At 37.3% G+C, this 18,733-nt stretch overlaps 1 protein-coding gene across 2 annotated transcripts in view; it reads left to right on the top strand.

Annotated features, from left to right (window-relative positions):
- LOC117394873 (cadherin-18-like) overlaps positions 1-18,733 on the top strand; it is a 250,425-nt gene that overhangs the window by 51,483 nt on the left and 180,209 nt on the right. Inside the window, exon 2 of one of the 2 annotated variants that reach the window (XM_033993545.3) lies at positions 12,783-12,859. The exons of the other annotated variant lie outside the window; for it this stretch is intronic. The gene's annotated coding sequence lies outside the window, so the exon portion shown is untranslated. The remainder of the gene's footprint in view (positions 1-12,782; positions 12,860-18,733) is intronic. 2 annotated transcript variants of the gene reach the window in all.

The raw sequence follows: 18,733 nt of genomic DNA, 5'->3' as shown, positions 1-18,733 counted from the left end.
AGTATAGTAAATATTTAAATTTGTCTCTCAGTTAGAACATGTAGTTGTGTTATTTTTCACTTAGTTACTGTATAATAGTCATCCAAAAAGTGGAAATAAACTGATAATATAGCCTTATAGCAAGGTAACTGTGAAAAACAAATGCAGAGAAGCTGCATATTAGCTATGTTTACAATAAAAATAAAGGCAACACATGGGTCTACAAAAACCTTCCGCACCAGTGGGTATCATTTATGGTAATTAAGGAAGGGCTATGCTAATATTTCAGATGTCACGCATCAGAAGGCCCCGTACTATGAATTAAATGTGCATTGCATTAAAAAGGGTGTTCACAACAACTGTGTAAGATTTTTTTAATGATATTACAGAAATGTTTTGAGGATGGTTAAATATTTCCCTTAAGATTCCTTTATAGCACATAAGAGATTTGTTAATATACTGTGCTACAGTTGTGTCAATAGGTTATCGCTGCTATTATTCCACTGAAGCGATTTTAGAATCCACAAGCAAAGGCTTTATTGACTGAGCTACATGGAGAGTTTGGCTTACTGCTGAACTTTTCAGTGGTTAATGACAGCGACAGTTTTGAGGTGTGTATACCTCAAATATATAACATACTTGTAATGTGTATGTATAAATACATGAATAAACAGATTACATTGTTTTGAGATTACTCAGGGATGCCTGTTGTGAAATTCCTGATAATGTACTTTTGACAACCATGAGGAAGCATTGATGTAGCTCTGTGCCCTTTCCCTAGTTGGCTTTTGTTTTTCGATACTAAGATGGTGACTCTTTTGAATGCATCTCTAAAAATGTCTGTACGATGATGTCAAAAGTCTACAAAAAGAACGCTCCACTCTGAGTGTCAAAAGTCATTGGAAACATTGCTGCTGTCATATTTAAATAGAAAAGGTATCAACTGAATTAGGTTATTTTTTTCCTCAACAGAGATTGACCCCTCACCCTGTACTGGCTTAGTCAGAAAATGGCAGACACTCAGTTCAGGCCAGACATGCCTTTTCTTCCTTCCTCAGGAGAATAAAAGATTTGCTGATGTATTTTTGGCACGTCCTCAAAATAACCGCTTTAGTTTGAAGAGCTCCGTCTATAAATAAAATGGCTTCCATTGTTGAAGTCCCCACATTTTATACACCATTGCAGGGAAGAAAATGTTTTATTCATGTACAGCCTATGAAATCCCAAAGGGAAACATTGATAGTTACATAATACTTTTTAAAAATCTGTGCAGAATGCACTGTTCCTTGAAGAAACTATAAACAAAATACATTAACAGACTTTTATTAGCACTCAGGATTATCACTGGTTTCTCTTTTCTTGAATTGAAGATCCTTTGGTTCTTTGATTGTTTTTATACTGGAATCAGGGATACAGTACATTAAAACAAATCAAACTGTTTGTTCCTGGAAACAGCTGTACACGGCCTACAACTAGACCACTAGAGTGACACAGACGCAGTTTAGATTTGTACAGAAGAAAACTGGGAATAGTTATTGCTTATGAAAATAACACCGTGTAACAATTTTTTTTTGGGGGGGGGGGGGGGATCCTGGGTAGTAAGTGTTATTTCCTAATTGCCTCAAAAGTATAGAAAATGGCTATTATTCCTCACAAACTTTGCTTTTGTGACCAGGACAGTGATATTTTGAAATTTACCTATTTTCCAGAATATTCCAGATAGATTCAGTGCTGAGTAAACTTGGAGTAACTTCTAGAACTTTCTAGAACTTTCCAGTAATATAAATAATAGTATAAATACAGGGGCCTTAAGCCCACCAGTTCAGTTTAGTTCCAGCTGCCTAAGTGGATACATATCTGCATTTTTCTGAGATGGCATCAAGAGGCTGCAAGTATCCGGCAGACGCAATTCTCTATGTCTGCTGCCAATTTATCAAGACAAGAGAGAAAAAGTACTCCGTAGAAGCATCTGCTAAGATGTGTGAGGCCTACAAGGCATATTTCGGCATGCCTGTCGGGGATCAAGACAAACCCTGGGCACCTCATATCACCTGCGAGCACTGCAAAAAAACCTCTGGAAGGCAAGATGGACAATTGTTGCTTGGAATTTTATGTTATACAATTTGTTAATTTTTAAAATTGTAAAAGTTTTTAATTTTAAAATGTTTTACAATTTTCAATGTTATTGAAAAAATATATCATATATGAAAAATGTTGCGAGAATCTCTTACACATTAGTCATGGGTGAAATAAATGTATTTTTGTAGGATGGTACAGAGGGGAAAAGAGAGCCATGAAGTTCGCTATCCCAAGAATTTGGCGGGAACCCACTGACCACTCAAGCAATTGCTACTTCTGCATGGTGGACCCTTCCAAACGTCGGACTGGCAAGAATGCACCTGCTATCACGTATCCGGACCTTCCTTCATCCATCGCCCCGGTGCCACACTGCCATGAGCTCCCCGTACCCACTCCTCCGGAGAGAGAGCAGCCATCTTTAGAAGAGAGCAGCAAGTCAGAGAGCAAGGAAGACGTTGTATATCCAGATGACAATTTCAGAGGTGGAGCTGAGGAGAGAAACCCATACTACCCCAACCAAAAAGACCTCAACGACTTGATTAGAGATCTTGGTCTCACCAAGTCCAGTGCCGAGCTTTTGACGTCTAGGCTCAAGCAGTGGAACTTGTTGGATGAAAGTGTGCAAGTCGCAGATCAGAGGAAGCATCACCAACCTTTTTCCAGTTTCTTCATCCGTCAAGATGGGATCTGCTTCTGCCACAATGTGACCAGTCTGTTCGAGGCAATCAGAATCGCCTGTAACCAGAATGAGTGGCGCCTCTTCATTGACAGCTCATCCAGGAGCCTCAAAGCCGTGCTACTCCATAATGGTAACAAGTACCCGTCTCTTCCCCTGGCTCACTCGGTGCACCTCAAAGAGGATTACAACAGCATCAAGACCTTGCTGGACGCCTTGAAGTATGATGAGTACGGCTGGGAGGTCATAGGAGAATTCAAAATGGTGGCATTCCTGATGGGTCTCCAAGGCGGTTTTATCAAGTTTCCCTGCTATCTTTGCCTTTGGGACAGCAGGGATACCAAGGCGCACTACCACAGGCGGGACTGGCCACAGCGGACTGAGTTCTCTGTGGGGAGGAACAACGTCAAGTGGGAGCCACTGGTGGACCCCCGGAAGGTGCTGATGCCACCACTGCACATCAAATTGGGCCTTATGAAACAATTTGTCAGAGCTCTAGATAAGGAGTCGGCAGCCTTCAAGTACCTTCAAGACTTCTTCCCTAAGCTGTCTGAGGCAAAGGTCAAAGCCGGTGTCTTCGTCGGACCACAGATAAAGAAGATCCTGGAGTGCAATGAATTCCCCAAGAAGCTCACTAGTAAGGAGAAAGCGGCTTGGAACAGCTTTGTCGCAGTGGTTCAGGGCTTCCTGGGCAATCACAAGGCCGAAAACTATGTGGAGCTGGTTGAGACTCTGGTGAAGAACTACGGCACAATGGGCTGTAGGATGTCCCTCAAAGTCCATATCCTTGATGCTCATCTTGATAAATTCAAGGAGAACATGGGAGCGTACTCGGAGGAGCAAGGCGAGCGCTTCCACCAGGATATACTGGACTTTGAACGCCGCTACCAAGGACAGTATAACGAGAACATGATGGGAGACTACATTTGGGGGCTGATTCGTGAAAGTGATTTACAGTATAATCGTAAATCTCAAAAAACTACTTGCTTCTAAATCTTTTGTAGTCATTTTTCTATTACTTTAGTATAAATACATGTTAATTTGGATTCATATGTTGTTTTTTTCTGACTTTATGTGAACGAAAAGACACAAATTCTCCCGTTTTCTCATTGGAAATAGGTAAATTTCAAAATATCACTGTCCTGGTCACAAAAGCAAAGTTTGTGGGGAATATAGCCATTTTCTATGCTTTTGAGGCATAAGCAATTAGGAAATCACACTTACTACCGAGGAACAAAAATTGTGTTACATAGTGTAATAAGTTATGGATTTCCTTTTTAAATAGTGATGCAGGCACAATACTTTCAGTCAGTCTCATCTGCAATGGTTGAATTCATAAGTTTATGTTACTCAGTCAAGGAATGCAATCGATTTTTTAAATTTAGATTTATAGTGAGCAATAGGACCATGCTGAGCAACCAGTAGAACCGAATATATGTAATGAGTATTACCATTATGAGTAATACACAAGTCATTTTGCTATTACTAGTTTTTTGGATTAATATATATATATATATATATATATATATATATATATATATATATATATATATATATATATATATATATATATAAGAAATGCATTGAACCAGTGGGGTTTATTTGCTTATTTTAGCCTTTACCCTTTTTTCAGAGTTATTCAATATGTCTGTGTGCACACGTCCATGGGAAGAGATATATATATATATATATATATATATATATATATATATATATATAAACCTAACCCTAACCCGAATTGACACTTAAAACACTATCTACAGTTGCTTTTTCTAAACTGCTAGTTAAAGGCTAATAGCGATTTAAGATAAAATATTTAATGCTTGCTATAAAATGGCTTCCTTGGCTCAAACATGCAATATAAGGTTTGACTGACATTTGTATCAGTTTAGCACATATTCTAAACTTTTCTTAAACTAACTTAACTATACACATTAACATCTCACTCTCTCCTGGCACCCATGGTAGATCCTCTATAGATGCTCTTCATAGATCACAGGGTCTTTAACTGTACAGATGTCAGGTAAGCAGCTGCTGTCTTATTAGCTATGCAGCAGAATATTACAATTCAGTGCCACACATACTTCTTTTGTAATTTTATGAAAGATTATAATTAATGTATTGCACCAACAGACTTTTAGGAATATGAAAACCCCTTCCTCAACACAGGCACCCAAGATACACAACAGACACACAGTAAAACATCTGGCAATATTAAAGCAGTAGCACAACAATTTAACATGTTCTGTCCAGTTAATGAAAATACACTGGGTTTCCACAAACTGTAGATTTTAAGTGATTACGCAGGGTTGTCTTATATGATATGGACCTGTTACTAATGGTCACAGTTCTTGTTTCATTATATTGCAATACCCAATCAGGATAAAGACAGATACTTAATCATGTAAATAATATTGAACAACTTTCTAGGCTGAATGAAACAAAAATTGATTACATTGAGGAAGTAATTTAACTATTTCAGCTCATAGGTTGACGCAATTTATATTTTTTAGAGGAATGAGATTTTATGGGTTGTACCCTGCTAGAATTTCTAACAGAAATACATCCTTGTTGTCTGTGAAGAAGCTTTAAATAAAGCCAATGTCTGTTTGTTAATAGTTGCAAGTACATGCTCTGAGGTGACTTATCTCTGCATAATGTTGCAAATTACAGTGTTGCAACTGTTTAATTTCTCTGTGGAAATAAAGACAGAAGTAGTGAACAGTTGAACTGAGGGTTCATTAAAAGCTGTTGAACAGTCTAGAAGATAGATCCATGAGGCACACACTGAGAATTTTAATAAGCAACTATGAACTTCAGAAGCACGAAGTTCCTTTTAGCATCTACCTACTCATATACACAAAACACATGAATAACAGACTTAGAAAAAATGTCAACACACATTAGCTAAGAATACCAATAGATTTAAATGATAGATTTCCTAGTTTATATGGATGAGATGTTCATCAATTATTTGGAATCATGCATCTCGAATTTGTAGATATTACAGTATTGTTTACATTCAGTTTGTGGGTACATGTTTGAATTTAAAGTCTAAAATAGAAATAAATATATATAAGAAAGTTAAGAAAGTTTACAAACGAGAGGAGGCCATTCAGCCCATCTTGCATGTATGTGTTTACAAACAGGGAAAGAGCAAAATATAAAATCTTTACTTTAAATGTATTTTAAAAAAATCTAATTGTCTGCATGACTTCTCTTTATAGTTTTGCTTTGCAAATTCAGTCACTAGGCAAATACAGTATAAAGTATCAATTCCATCAAAGCTGGTTGAAAGACTGTGCGGGACACTGGTTCTTCATTTACCCTAGAACGTTGTTTCCGTTATGGTGTCTGCCAAGAATGTTAGGCTACCACAATATCTGGGATACCACGCCACTCGTCCCACCAGTGTTCCAGTACGTAACCATGTAACAGAGATGACATGGTTTTCATGAAGTCAAAATATGCACATGCAGTGAAAGTGACCTGCCCCTCCCACCCCTCCCAACTCTATCGCCCCCTCCGCTCCTCCAACACCAGCAGCCACTTCCAGGGCCTGCTCCTTCTCCACCCTTGCCCCTCAGTGGTGGGACTACCAAGGATATCAGCACTGCTCAGTCCCTGACCACCTTCCGGCACCTCCTCAAGATGCACCTGTTCAGTCAGCATCTGTAAACCTCACAACTCCGGACTTTACTGGACTAGATGGCACTCAATAGTACCAGTACTTACATTGAACTGCCCCATATATTGCCATATTCTACTACTGCTCTTAATTATAACTATTTTCTATATCTTGTAATTGATTTTACTTGGCATCCGTATCCACACTTCTTGTAATTGCTCTTACCTAAATTCGTTCTCATCCATTTATCATACTTACTACGTGCTCTTAATGGAATTTACTTTTATAAGCAAATAGCTTTACTGTAAGTTTAACTGCTCTTAGTCAAATTTGCTCTTAAAGGTAATTATTTACTGTATTCTTTATTTTACTCTTATTTTAATTTGATCTTATTTTCTTAGCAGACGCCCTTATCGAGGGCAACTTACAATTGTTACAAGATATCACATTATTTTTACATACAATTACATTATTTTTTACATACATTACATACATTACCCATTTTTTACTGGAGCAATCTAGGTAAAGTACCTTGCTCAAGTGTACAGCAGCAGTGTTCCCCATCAGGGATTGAACCCACGACCCTCCGGTCAAGAGTCCAGAGTCCTAACCACTACTCCACACTGCTGCCCCAAACAGAACATTTAAGTATTAGTTCAGATTGAACCTATTAAAAACAAACCTAGATTCAACTGATACATACTTCCTTTTTATGTTCCTGAAGATATCGACAAAAAAGTCTGCATGCAGTGAAGACTGAGTACAAGGTATCCAGCAATTATTGGCCTGTAAAGGTATCTTTTATGGTCTTTAAATACAATTTATAAACTGGTGATATATATTCTTTGAAGCAAAAATTATATTCTTCCAGTGAGGAGCAACTGTACCCAGTCCAGCTCAAAATCCACAGTCTTGTGCCAATCAGGTGTTTAATTTATGTATGCAGTTCTTATGAATTCAGACAGTCAATCTATCAAGTCTGTTTTTTTGTGATATCTCTTTTGAATGAAAGCTATGGCAGGTCTTTCCCTTTATGAAATATAGCTATGCAGTTGTATTGGATTACCTTATACAATTTCAAATGCATGGGCTCATATCATCTATCTCATCACTATGATCAAGAACATCAGCCTTGAAAAGGTGCAAAAATAGCATAAGAATAAAGGCATTTAGACCCTTATGTCATACCATGTGACAGTTGTATCCATCACTGTCAACTGTAAATGTCAAACAGGCTCCAAGGTTTCTCTGACTTATTATACTTGTGTTCTTAAAATGTGTATTACAAGTCTATAAGGGCAATTTTGATAGGCGAGTAGTTAAGGGATATATGGTGCCCTTACCTAGCTTTGTTATCTGCAAAGATTGGAAATAAAGTATTTGCAAAGAAATCATACTTCTCCACTCAAAGCTTTCCTAAAAGCAAAACATGTCAAGCTTGTAATCTTTGGAACATAACACAGACAATATAATAAAATATTTGTCATAAGCATTATTTTAACAGTGTAGAGTAAGTAGCGGGGTTCCAAAAAATATAGTGTTAGATGTCCCCACGTGTTGCTACTGTTTAAATAACGTACCTGTGATTTTTCTTTTCTGACAAGTTTTTACACTTATACATTTTAATTCTGTCTCAATGGTATTTTCAAGATAGCTGCCTGGTACACATTTGGGTTGAAGATCAGAGGTGTGTCCTATCAGATCACTGCTTAGAGGCGTCATTTTCTTTCCTTCCTGTATTAGCGACGAGGGTGTGGTTTCAATCTATCTCTTGATCAATCGATAGATAGATATTTATATGTGTGTTTGGATCCCAAGCCGAATACAATCCCTTGAGATGCAGAGAATTTACTTTACCCGAAGCCAATCTGAAGAAGATCCGCTTTTGTACTGTTGAAATGCAAATAAATCGTATGGATTGAAAATTTTATTTAAAAGCCTAGTTCGGCAATGTATTTTGTAACATAAGTTTGGGTCATAATATCATTCTGTTTATGAAATTAACAGAAATGGAATATACAAGGAGGTCCTAAGCCATTCTCTGTGTCTGCTTGGTTTCTTGTCACGAACTCCCCCACTGACAAAGAATGCTTTTAAAAAAAGTCGTAAACTAAATAAGTGGTTTATCTTCACCATCATTGAATAAATCCTGTGGCACCAGGAGTGTCTTCCACAAGGTAAAACCCAGAGAATTTTAATGCTTTGACACCACGAACAGAGAACAGTCCACCTCATAAATCCAGCCGACAGGGGCGAAACAGCAGACCAACTGAGAACACTGGGCCGTCTCGGAATGAGAACAGCCAATGGGAAAACACCCCACGTGAACTCAGACACAGTCTCAACTAAACAAACTATCCAATCATGGGGTGAGAAGAGGATTAGAAAAGGACGAGCGCAACTTTCAAATCGGGGCTCCCTGACATGCAGAACAAGGCTCTGAACTTTGACAATTTGAAGACCCGCAGCCTGCAATCGGCTTTACTGTTTTCAGAAACTCTGATACGAGATAACGACTCCTGTGTTTGCCTTGGTGTGGGAGTCCACCGCGTAAGATGTCTAGAATCCTAAAAGTACTTGGAATCAAATCTCTAACTTAGCCCCGATTGATCACCGGAGGAAGATAGTTGGACATATCATTTGAAGTCGACAGAGACTGAACTATATTCAGTCTGTTATTAAGCTAGCAGTGCCAGAGTCAGCAGTGGAATATCCCCGATATACTCGGGTGAAGAGTGTGCATCGTGTGGAGGATTTGCTGTTTCAGTGGAATACCTAAATGGTTAATGACTTTTGTTTTTGCTAAAATATTTCTTTCATCTCCTGGTGTGGAGACCCAATGCAAGGAAGACAGACCCTGGAATCTGAACTTTCCTTGCCTATAGGAGAGCCTTTGAGTGCTTGTGTTGATGAGATACATAAGTATTCAACACTTAGTGTTTTTTCAACTCGAGAATAAGCCGACCTTAAAGTAAAACTAATGTTTTGAGTTAATGAACAATATAGTAACTGTTTGTTGTATGTGATTTATACAAATTGATGTGGGTATTACAATTATCATTCTGCGTTTAAAGCTAGACTCCAAATTAGCTGTCTTGATAGTAATAATAATAATAATAATAATAATAATAATAATAATAATAATAATAATAATATCTTTATATTTATATAGTGCCTTTCATAGTGGACCAGCATCACAAAGCACTTTACAGAGGTAGGCTGTGAACTGGGTATTATATGCAGAGTCACTTACAATAGGGCATTGATTTAACATCTCATCCGCAGAATGGAGCACAAGGAGGTTAGGTGACTTGTTCAGGGTCACACAGTTAGTCAGCAGTGGCAGAGGTGGGTTTTGAACCAGTGACCTTCTGGTCAGTGGACTTTAACCACTGGACCACACTGCCTCCTTATAGTAGATAATTCTCTTAGATTGTCTGGACGCGAACAGCGTCTTTATCTCGCAAAAGTGAGAATTCCCTTCTGAACCAAAACATATATATGAGATTGTGCTTTAATTATCAAATATTAACGAAAGTAAATATTTGTGTTACTAATGATACCCCTATTAAGACTAACCTTCGTCTTAAGTAACTGTCAGGAACGTGGTTATAACCTTTAAAGGAAACTGCCATAGATTGCTAATCAGCTTTCAGCAGTGGGGTGTCGTCGTTTACATGTTCCTTTCTGTACTGCTTAGTTTAGTTAATTTTTCCTTTCTGTATTACTTTAGTTTAGTTGGTACACCTTTATTTTTTATTTAGTTTTATCTCTTATAAAACTGTTCCTTTGTATTCATTAGAAGCGGTGTCCAGTCTGATTATTTCAATATAGGTTGGTCCTACATGATTTAGAATTCAAATAAGGTATCATATGATTACAACTTAAACTAGTCCAAAAATATATATACCTCACACACTACAATTTATTAGGCTACCGCATTAACTATTTCAATTTTTTTTTTCAAAGTTGTCTAGGTTGACACATTTGGGGCTACCCCCGAGAATAATTCAACCTCAGATCGATAATTCAAAGCAGTCTCACTTTGACATGAAGGAATTTATTTATTTATGTATTAATATTGTATGAAACTGAAGATGATCCTTTATGTATACAATTCTACCCATAGTGCATGTTTATTTAGGCCCTGTCCACACTACATAACCGATCTCGAGAACCGTACTCGAAACCGCTCTAATTAATCCAGCTCAAAGCGTCCACACTGAAGTACCGTTTCATGTTTAGTCAGGCTTAATGCATCCACATACCATTAGAATAGTTCAGTTACAATTCCCAGCAGCGCAACGAACTGTGGAAATTAATATGATAGTATCCCACCATGCATTGCATTTTATTTTAAAATAATGTGTTATGCCCCATATTAACAGAGGTCCATATTGCATAAATGAAATATAACAAGTATTGTGGAAAAAGTAAATTACGGTCTGTAGTTACCTGGTTCGGTTTTGTCTCCCTTTTTGTGGATCGGTATTACGTTTGCTATTTTCCAGTCTGCCGGTACAACCCCTGTGTCAAGAGACTGTTGCATGATCTTGGTTAGCGGTTTGTAAATAACTTCTTTCACAACTCTGCATCACCATGCTGTAAAGTGTTTCAATCAGAGTGCTGCATTTCTGTTCTTTCCTGAGTTAACCTTTTTCAGAATGAATAAACACAGCGCACTGCCATCGAGACAGAACAGCAACTACAGTGACAGCCAAGTAGTCCACAACGATAAAAGCACAAATCAACCTATTTGAAAATAGAGACTTAAAGGAAACACTAGCTCACAAATATTTTATGCTGGTTCCATCCATTTCTAATCATTTTACTCACAATCACTACAAGTAATCATTACTCCCCCTCCCCCCCCCTTCGGGGGAAACAGTAAAAAAAAGTTTAAACAATATGTAAATATACCCCAGCATAAGAAATGGCTGTGGACTTTTAAACAAGATGAGACCAATACCAGGACTTTCAGGAATATAATATAAAAGGGGAAGCAAACCCTTGCAGATATAAGGCAGAGAATAAAAGATTAATGTAATTTAATGCATATGCATTTTTGTTCCTTTTGATTATGTTAATGACTTTTTCCAATTGTTTTCGTTGTTGTGTTACCGTATGTTATCTACTTGCAGTGAGTGTGGTAATATGTGGCCACATGCAACTCATTATACAGATCTACTTTCAAGGAAAAGAGCAACACATTGTCAACACGGCATTATATTTGCACATTATAGTGTCACACAATAAAATAGACCACTCATAAACAAAGAAAATGGGCATATCCAGTAACACTTTGAGTGGCAGTATTTTTCTGAGTGCTATGTGTATTATTAGTATATGCAAGCCACTCTGTCTAATCGACTGACTTCTTTCAATTCACTAATATAACCTAAAAGCATCCATGACAAGTTAAAAAAAAGGCATTTTTTATGGTGTCTGAACAATTTCCGTTTCTCAGTCTGTGAGAATGTGATGAAACATAGAACAACAAGGTAAACCCAGGTTTTAAATGTCGTTTAAATGGTTTTCTAATAGCACTAGCGCCCTTTCGATGAAGGCTCTCAATTTCAGCACAGGACGCATACATCCTGTCAGGTTCTCCTACCAGAACCTTGGGCACTATTACTTCATTCGAAATCTCTGAACTTTCTTACACCAATCAGGAAGCTAAATTCCAGGGCACTGCCACACAGTACAGGTCCGTGGAACATTCAAATAGAACGTCTACATTAAAAAAATGAAACAAAAGGAAAGCAAAAAAATGAAAGAGGTTTAAAACAACAATAAAGGTGCTTATTACCAGTTTATAAATCAGAATGAAACCTTGTTGCAGTCAACAAGTAGACAGTAATGTCCACACTATTGATTACAATTAGAAATGTGTACGTACATAGCATTTACAATACAGTATAATAATGATCTCTACGTACTTACAATTGGGTTTTACTTTTTTCTTTGTATCCCCAATATTTTAATGGTATTTGTGATGAACAAATCGATAGTGAACTGATTATATCACAATAGTGAATTCTCTAATATTGTACATTTCTTTTATTATTTATTTCTTAGCAGGGTTGCCTCATCCAGGGCGACTTACAATTGTTACAAGATATCACATTATTTTTACATACAATTACCCATTTATACAGTTGGGTTTTTTACTGGAGCAATCTAGGTAAAGTACCTTGCTCAAGGGTACAGCAGCAGTGTCCCCGCACCAGGGATTGAACAGTAATTGCAGCAGTGTGATTTTAAATGAAAACACGTTTGATAGTTGATTTCTTGCTCAGCATGCATTGCACAACTGTCGCAAGAATAATGAGTAATAACCCTTATACGTGACTTGTAGAAAATGTACTTTTGCAGTGAATCTGTCTTGTAGGAATAATGATATTTTGTACTTCATTTCAGAAAACCAAGACTTGCCATTAAGAAAGCAACCTGTCAATTTCACAAGCACGCAGATGAGGAAGAGGTCAGGGGTTCAGGTCTGTGTCTAACATTCTTCTATCTGTGCTTTTATTTTGGTCAATTTCTTTTATGATAGACAGCGCGACACATCTTGTCAGAGTTTAATCAGAAAGTCATTCATGCAGAAAAAAGCAGCTCACAGTCTTGACAGACAGGTAAGGTTAAATAGAACTGTAATGGAGAAACAATGGCCGGGTTACCATGCAGTTTCGAAGCTCTCCATTGTCGTCAGAATGTGACGTATCACACACATATCGCACACATTCCTCACGCTATAGGAAGTCTGCATGGCCAAAACATGATACAACTTAAAAGTGTGGACACACAAATCACAGCTGCTTCAGCCTGTTACATTGTTACAGCTGAAGTTTGTTAGTATATGTTAGTATGTAATTAACATTTTTATGTAAACAGAAATATTCATCTTTTTACAGTCTCTGGCACATCCGTTGCTACACTATTTATTCAGAAAGAAACATCTTATAGTGTCTGGGAAACCCATATAGAGGTGTTCTGTCTTGGTTATATGAAGACAGGTGTCAATATGTTACAATATCAATAGAAAGATAACATTGCTTGCAATATAAATACCAAAAAAACATATGTTACAAAAGTTTAGAAATATAGCTACTTGTACTTATAGTGTTCTATATTACAATATACAGTTTGTCTTCCTTCAAACCATGTATTATCAAAAAGGCAATTTACAATAGCAGGGAAATGTGATGTTACGGTTTTAGCTCAGTTCATAGACTACCATAAGGATCAGAATGGTTGAAGCTAGGGTTCTGTAGGACAACTTGTATAATAGGTTTATAATAAATATATATGCAGTCAAAAAATGTTTAACAAATACAATACTCTCTGGCTAAGAGAACACCCCTTGGGAAATAAACAAGTGTTTTTATAGCTGAAGTGGTTTCTGAGACGGAGTTAGCCACCAGACACAATATGAATCAATAAAAAAATTAATACATATGTATTACTTGTCATGGCACATGTGCATCAACATATGAAATGAACTGAGAAAGTAAAAGCAAAACAGGCAAGTGTATGTTAAACTATTACAGTAAAGTAACAGACAAACTAAGGTTAATAAAACGAAAGCAAAACAACACGGTCAAAAAGCTTAAATCGCTAGGCACTATGAAATTACCTGGCGGGTGTGTTTTGTTCTATCACAATGGCAGAGGCAAAAATAATGGCCGTTGCTTAGGGTTAACTTAACGTTAATAAACTAACTGTCAAACTAAATGAACACAGCACCCCTACATACGTTACAAAATGCAGCAGCAATATACAAGACATGCACATTATTTAACAGAATGGTGAAGCACCTCACCAGAACACAAAACACCAAATTGCTCGGCGACTTGTGTCTGATTCAAGTTTTTTTCAGGAGCTCGATCAATTCCTAACTTTGTGTAGCAAGAGAGACAGCGGCGCATTTTGCAGTTTGCTTACATGACATTTTGTAACGATGAGGTGCTCTCATGGAATTCAGAATACAAAACAATTCAATGATATGAGGGCGGTTCTGGAAAGATTTAATAAACCAATCAGTGTCCCTCAAGATGCTCTCGATGACAAGTCGCTTTTTTTTACAAAACAGTACTGTATCTATTGTGAACGAATCGCTATCGGTGCCAAGAAGGTGTTATTGTAAGTTCCTGTTCCTTTAGCCAGAGCATTTACAATGGGAAAAATCTGTTTTACCACAAGGGTGTTCCTTTAGGCGAAGTGTTCTCTTTGGAGGTGTTCCTATGCACGGAGACTACTGTAATACATAGATAGTATACAAAACGCTTTCTTATGGAATGTTGGTATTTAGTTTTTTATTTTATTTTTTGTATTTGTGTAACGCTATGTCTGCGTTTTCATTTTCTTTCCAGTGGTTTTTTTATTATATTTTTTTTGTGGCCAAATGAGGCAGACTGCACTTGCGGTTCTTCAACACTACCTAAAAACTTAATGGAAGCCCAGTTTAAAATAGCTGCATGATATCAGTCATCACGCAAGGCCAAACTGTAACGCAGACAGAAACATTTAAATATACCCACCTGTATTATAATATTAATACGGTTGTTTGCATTTGGAAGGACAATTTCTCTCCCTAAAAGAAAACTGGGAACAAGCACATGCTATCAAAAGAGAGCTTGCTGCTCCATTAGGAGAGAGAACACCAGGGAGCTGGAGTAAGAATTGTTGTGTATAAGAAGAGAGAAGTGCTGTGTTTAAGAAAGGAAAAGGTGTTGTGTAAAGGAAAGGTTTGCAACTGTGTGAAGAAGTATGTTTGGCTGATAAATGGCTTAGCCATCCAACCAGTTAGTAAAGGCCTGTGTTAAAAGTGTAGTTAGGCTCTATATATGAGCTAGGGTTTTGAACATAAGAACATAAGAAAGTTTACAAACGAGAGGAGGCCATTCAGCCCATCTTGCTCGTTTGGTTGTTAATAGCTTATTGATCCCAGAATCTCATCAAGCAGCTTCTTGAAGGATCCCAGGGTGTCAGCTTCAACAACATTACTGGGGAGTTGGTTCCAGACCCTCACAATTCTCTGTGTAAAAAAGTGCCTCCTATTTTCTTATCTGAATGCCCCTTTATCTAATCTCCATTTGTGACCCCTGGTCCTTGTTTCTTTTTTCAGGTCAAAGAAGTCCCCTGGGTTGACATTGTCTATACCTTTTAGGATTTTGAATGTTTGAATCAGATCGCCACATAGTCTTCTTTGTTCAAGACTGAATAAATTCAATTCTTTTAGCCTGTCTGCATACCACATGCCTTTTAAACCTGGGATAATTCTGGTTGCTCATCTTTGCACTCTTTCTAGACCAGCAATATACTTTTTGTAACGAGGTGACCAGAACTGAACACAATATTCTAGGTGAGGTCTTACTAATGCATTGTAGAGTTTTAACATTACTTCCCTGGATTTAAATTCAACACTTCTCACAATATATCCGAGCATCTTGTTAGCCTTTTTTAAAGCTTCCCCACATTGTCTAGATGAAGACATTTCTGAGTCAACATAAACTCCTAGGTCTTTTTCATAGTTCCCTTCTTCAATTTCACTATCTCCCATATGATATTTATAATGCACATTTTTATTGCCCGCATGCAGTACTTTACACTTCTCTATTAAATTTCATTTGCCATGTGTCTGCCCAATTCTGAATGCTGTCTAGATCATTTTGAATGACCTTTGCTGCTTCAACAGTGTTTGCCACTCCTCCTATTTTTGTGTCGTCTGCAAATTTAACGAGTTTGCTTACTATACCAGAATCTAAATCATTAATGTAGATTAGGAATAGCAGAGGACCTAATACTGATCCCTTTGGTACACCGCTGGTTACCTCACTCCATTTTGAGGTTTCTCCTCTAATCAGTACTTTCTGTTTTCTACCTGTTAACCACTCCCTAATCCATGTGCATGCATTTCCTTGAATCCCTACTGCGTTCAGTTTGAGAATTAATCTTTTGTGCAGGACTTTGTCAAATGCTTTCTGGAAATCTAAATAAACCATGTCGTATGCCTTGCAGTTATCCATTTTCAATGTTGCATCCTCAAAAAAGTCAAGTAGGTTAGTTAGACACGATCTCCCTTTCCGAAAACCATGCTGGCTGTCTCCCAGGATATTGTTACCATATAGGTAATTTTCCATTTTGGATCTTATTATAGTTTCCATGTGTTTACATATAATAGAAGCCAGGCTTATTGGTCTGTAGTTACCTGGTTCGGTTTTGTCTCCCTTTTTGTGGATCGGTATTACGTTTGCTATTTTCCAGTCTGTCGGTACAACCCCTGTGTCAAGAGACTGTTGCATGATCTTGGTTAGCGGTTTGTAAATAACTTCTTTAATTTCTTTGAGTACTATTGGGAGGATCTCATCTGGCCCAGGGGATTTGTTTATTTTAAGAGCTCCTAGTCCCTTTAACACTTTTGTTTGTTCTGTTTATTTGTTTTAGTGTGTGAAAAATAAAAGTACGCAACAAGTGTTCAATTGCAACCTCCAGCCTGTTCATCTTTCCTGCCATTTCTGCCTTGACTGTCGCCCACACTGTCTCAATATACAGTATATATACTGCTATTTACACTGTGCTGTATATATATGGCAGCCTCCTGACAGTCTCCTATGGTGACCAGGCTATTTCATTAATGTATCACCTCAAATCGGCATGGCGAGCAGGGGCCTATTTCTTTCCAAACTATAATGTTACACATTTTTCAACTCCCTTTTACAAGTATACAAAAGTTTAACCTTTCAACTTCTCTTGTGGTCTTACAGGTACAATATTAATTAATACTTTTGTTAAAATAATATTAGGTTATTTACCATCTAATGTGCATCATTCAGGAATGCCCATGTTTGTTTAAAACAAAATTGTAAGTGACTGCATCACTGGGCAAAATAATATTTTTTTAATACAATGTTATACAATGTTTAAAGTGTGTCAAATTTCATTTTAAATCAAATAAAAAAAAAATACCTCTGAAACACTGCTTGATTATTAACAGAGATATTTACACTTTTGTCTGCCATATGTTGCAGAAAAAATAAAGTGCAGCTTGTCAGAAAAATCTGAACTGTTACAATGTGCCAATGTCGAGTTCAGTACTCATATCTCCCAAAGTATATAACACCTGTTTCGTCAGAGGGTCAGCAAAACTGCTATGTGGACAACATTGTGGTTTTCACTGTTTTGTGTTTCTAGCAGCAGTGCAGCTCATGAAGCATGAATCCTTTTGATCATGGTACCCCAACACTTGAAGGTTTCCTGTCCCAAGTTAAAATCTGTTGTACTCCAGTACAAAGCTGACTCATATTTTGGTAGTGTTAAACTGCAGAAGGATTGTGATGATGATAATGGCAGTGTTATAAAGGAAACAATGGTTCAGCTGCTTGCCTCATAGGAATTGCATACAAATGCATGCATTTTTCTTTACCATGAAGTTATTAGCTTTCCCAAAGAGGTCTTGTACAACAGGCATGCTAAAATAGGTGTGTATCTAGAAGTCACATCTTTGAAGTGTAGCATACTGTTAAAAGATACTGTTTAAAGCCAATAAGAATATCTAAAAAAAAAAAAAAAACAGTCACAAGTAAGCAAGATTAACCGAAAGCTTAAAAAATAGTCACATTTTCCACAATCAACTTTGTCTGTTTTTTTCACCCGTGCATTTACGATTTGTCAGCAGTAGATTCTATTCATTTTTAACATACCATCAAATCAAACTGTCTTGATTTTTTTCTTACAGTACAGCATACACAGCTCAAAAAATAAAATAAAGGAGAAACATTTCAAAACAGAATTCACAACAATAATCAAATTTCAGTATTTCATGAGCACTCTTTACTGAAATCAACAGATACATTCATTTTACATCAGTGACACACATCTACATACGGGACCCATGGAAATCATAATGCCTAGAGGCTTCGTCTCTTTCATACAGTTTGAAAATGGTCCAAAAGAATGTTTAGATTGCTGGTGCAAGTGCACAGGAATGTGAACACCTCCCAGGTGAAAATCAAGCATGGTCTGCTCTGGCATTGATGCAATCTGTACATTGAAAGAACATGCTTCTAATCAGGTGGAAGATGACGTTTTGGGGCATCCTGTCCAATTCTTCATTCAGTGCAACAGCAAGCTCTCTGAGGTCACATGGTGTTACAGAGCTCATGAACAAAACGTCCTGTAAGGTGTTCTATAGGATTAAAGTCCAGACTTCTTACAGGTCAGTCCATTACCTTTATAGCATCCTGCTCAAGACAATCCATGATCGGTCATATTCAACAGTGCTGAATTGAGCCAACCATTCTCTTCGGGTTCTCCATACTCAATCATGTTGATCATTATTAAATGGACATCGTGTAGATATCAGCCATTGT

Source organism: Acipenser ruthenus, chromosome 3 (genome assembly GCF_902713425.1).
Source record: "Acipenser ruthenus chromosome 3, fAciRut3.2 maternal haplotype, whole genome shotgun sequence".
NCBI classification, from domain to species: Eukaryota; Metazoa; Chordata; class Actinopteri; order Acipenseriformes; family Acipenseridae; genus Acipenser; species Acipenser ruthenus.
The sequence above is the reverse complement of the archived record's forward strand: the minus strand, read 5'-3'. Positions and strand labels throughout refer to the sequence as shown.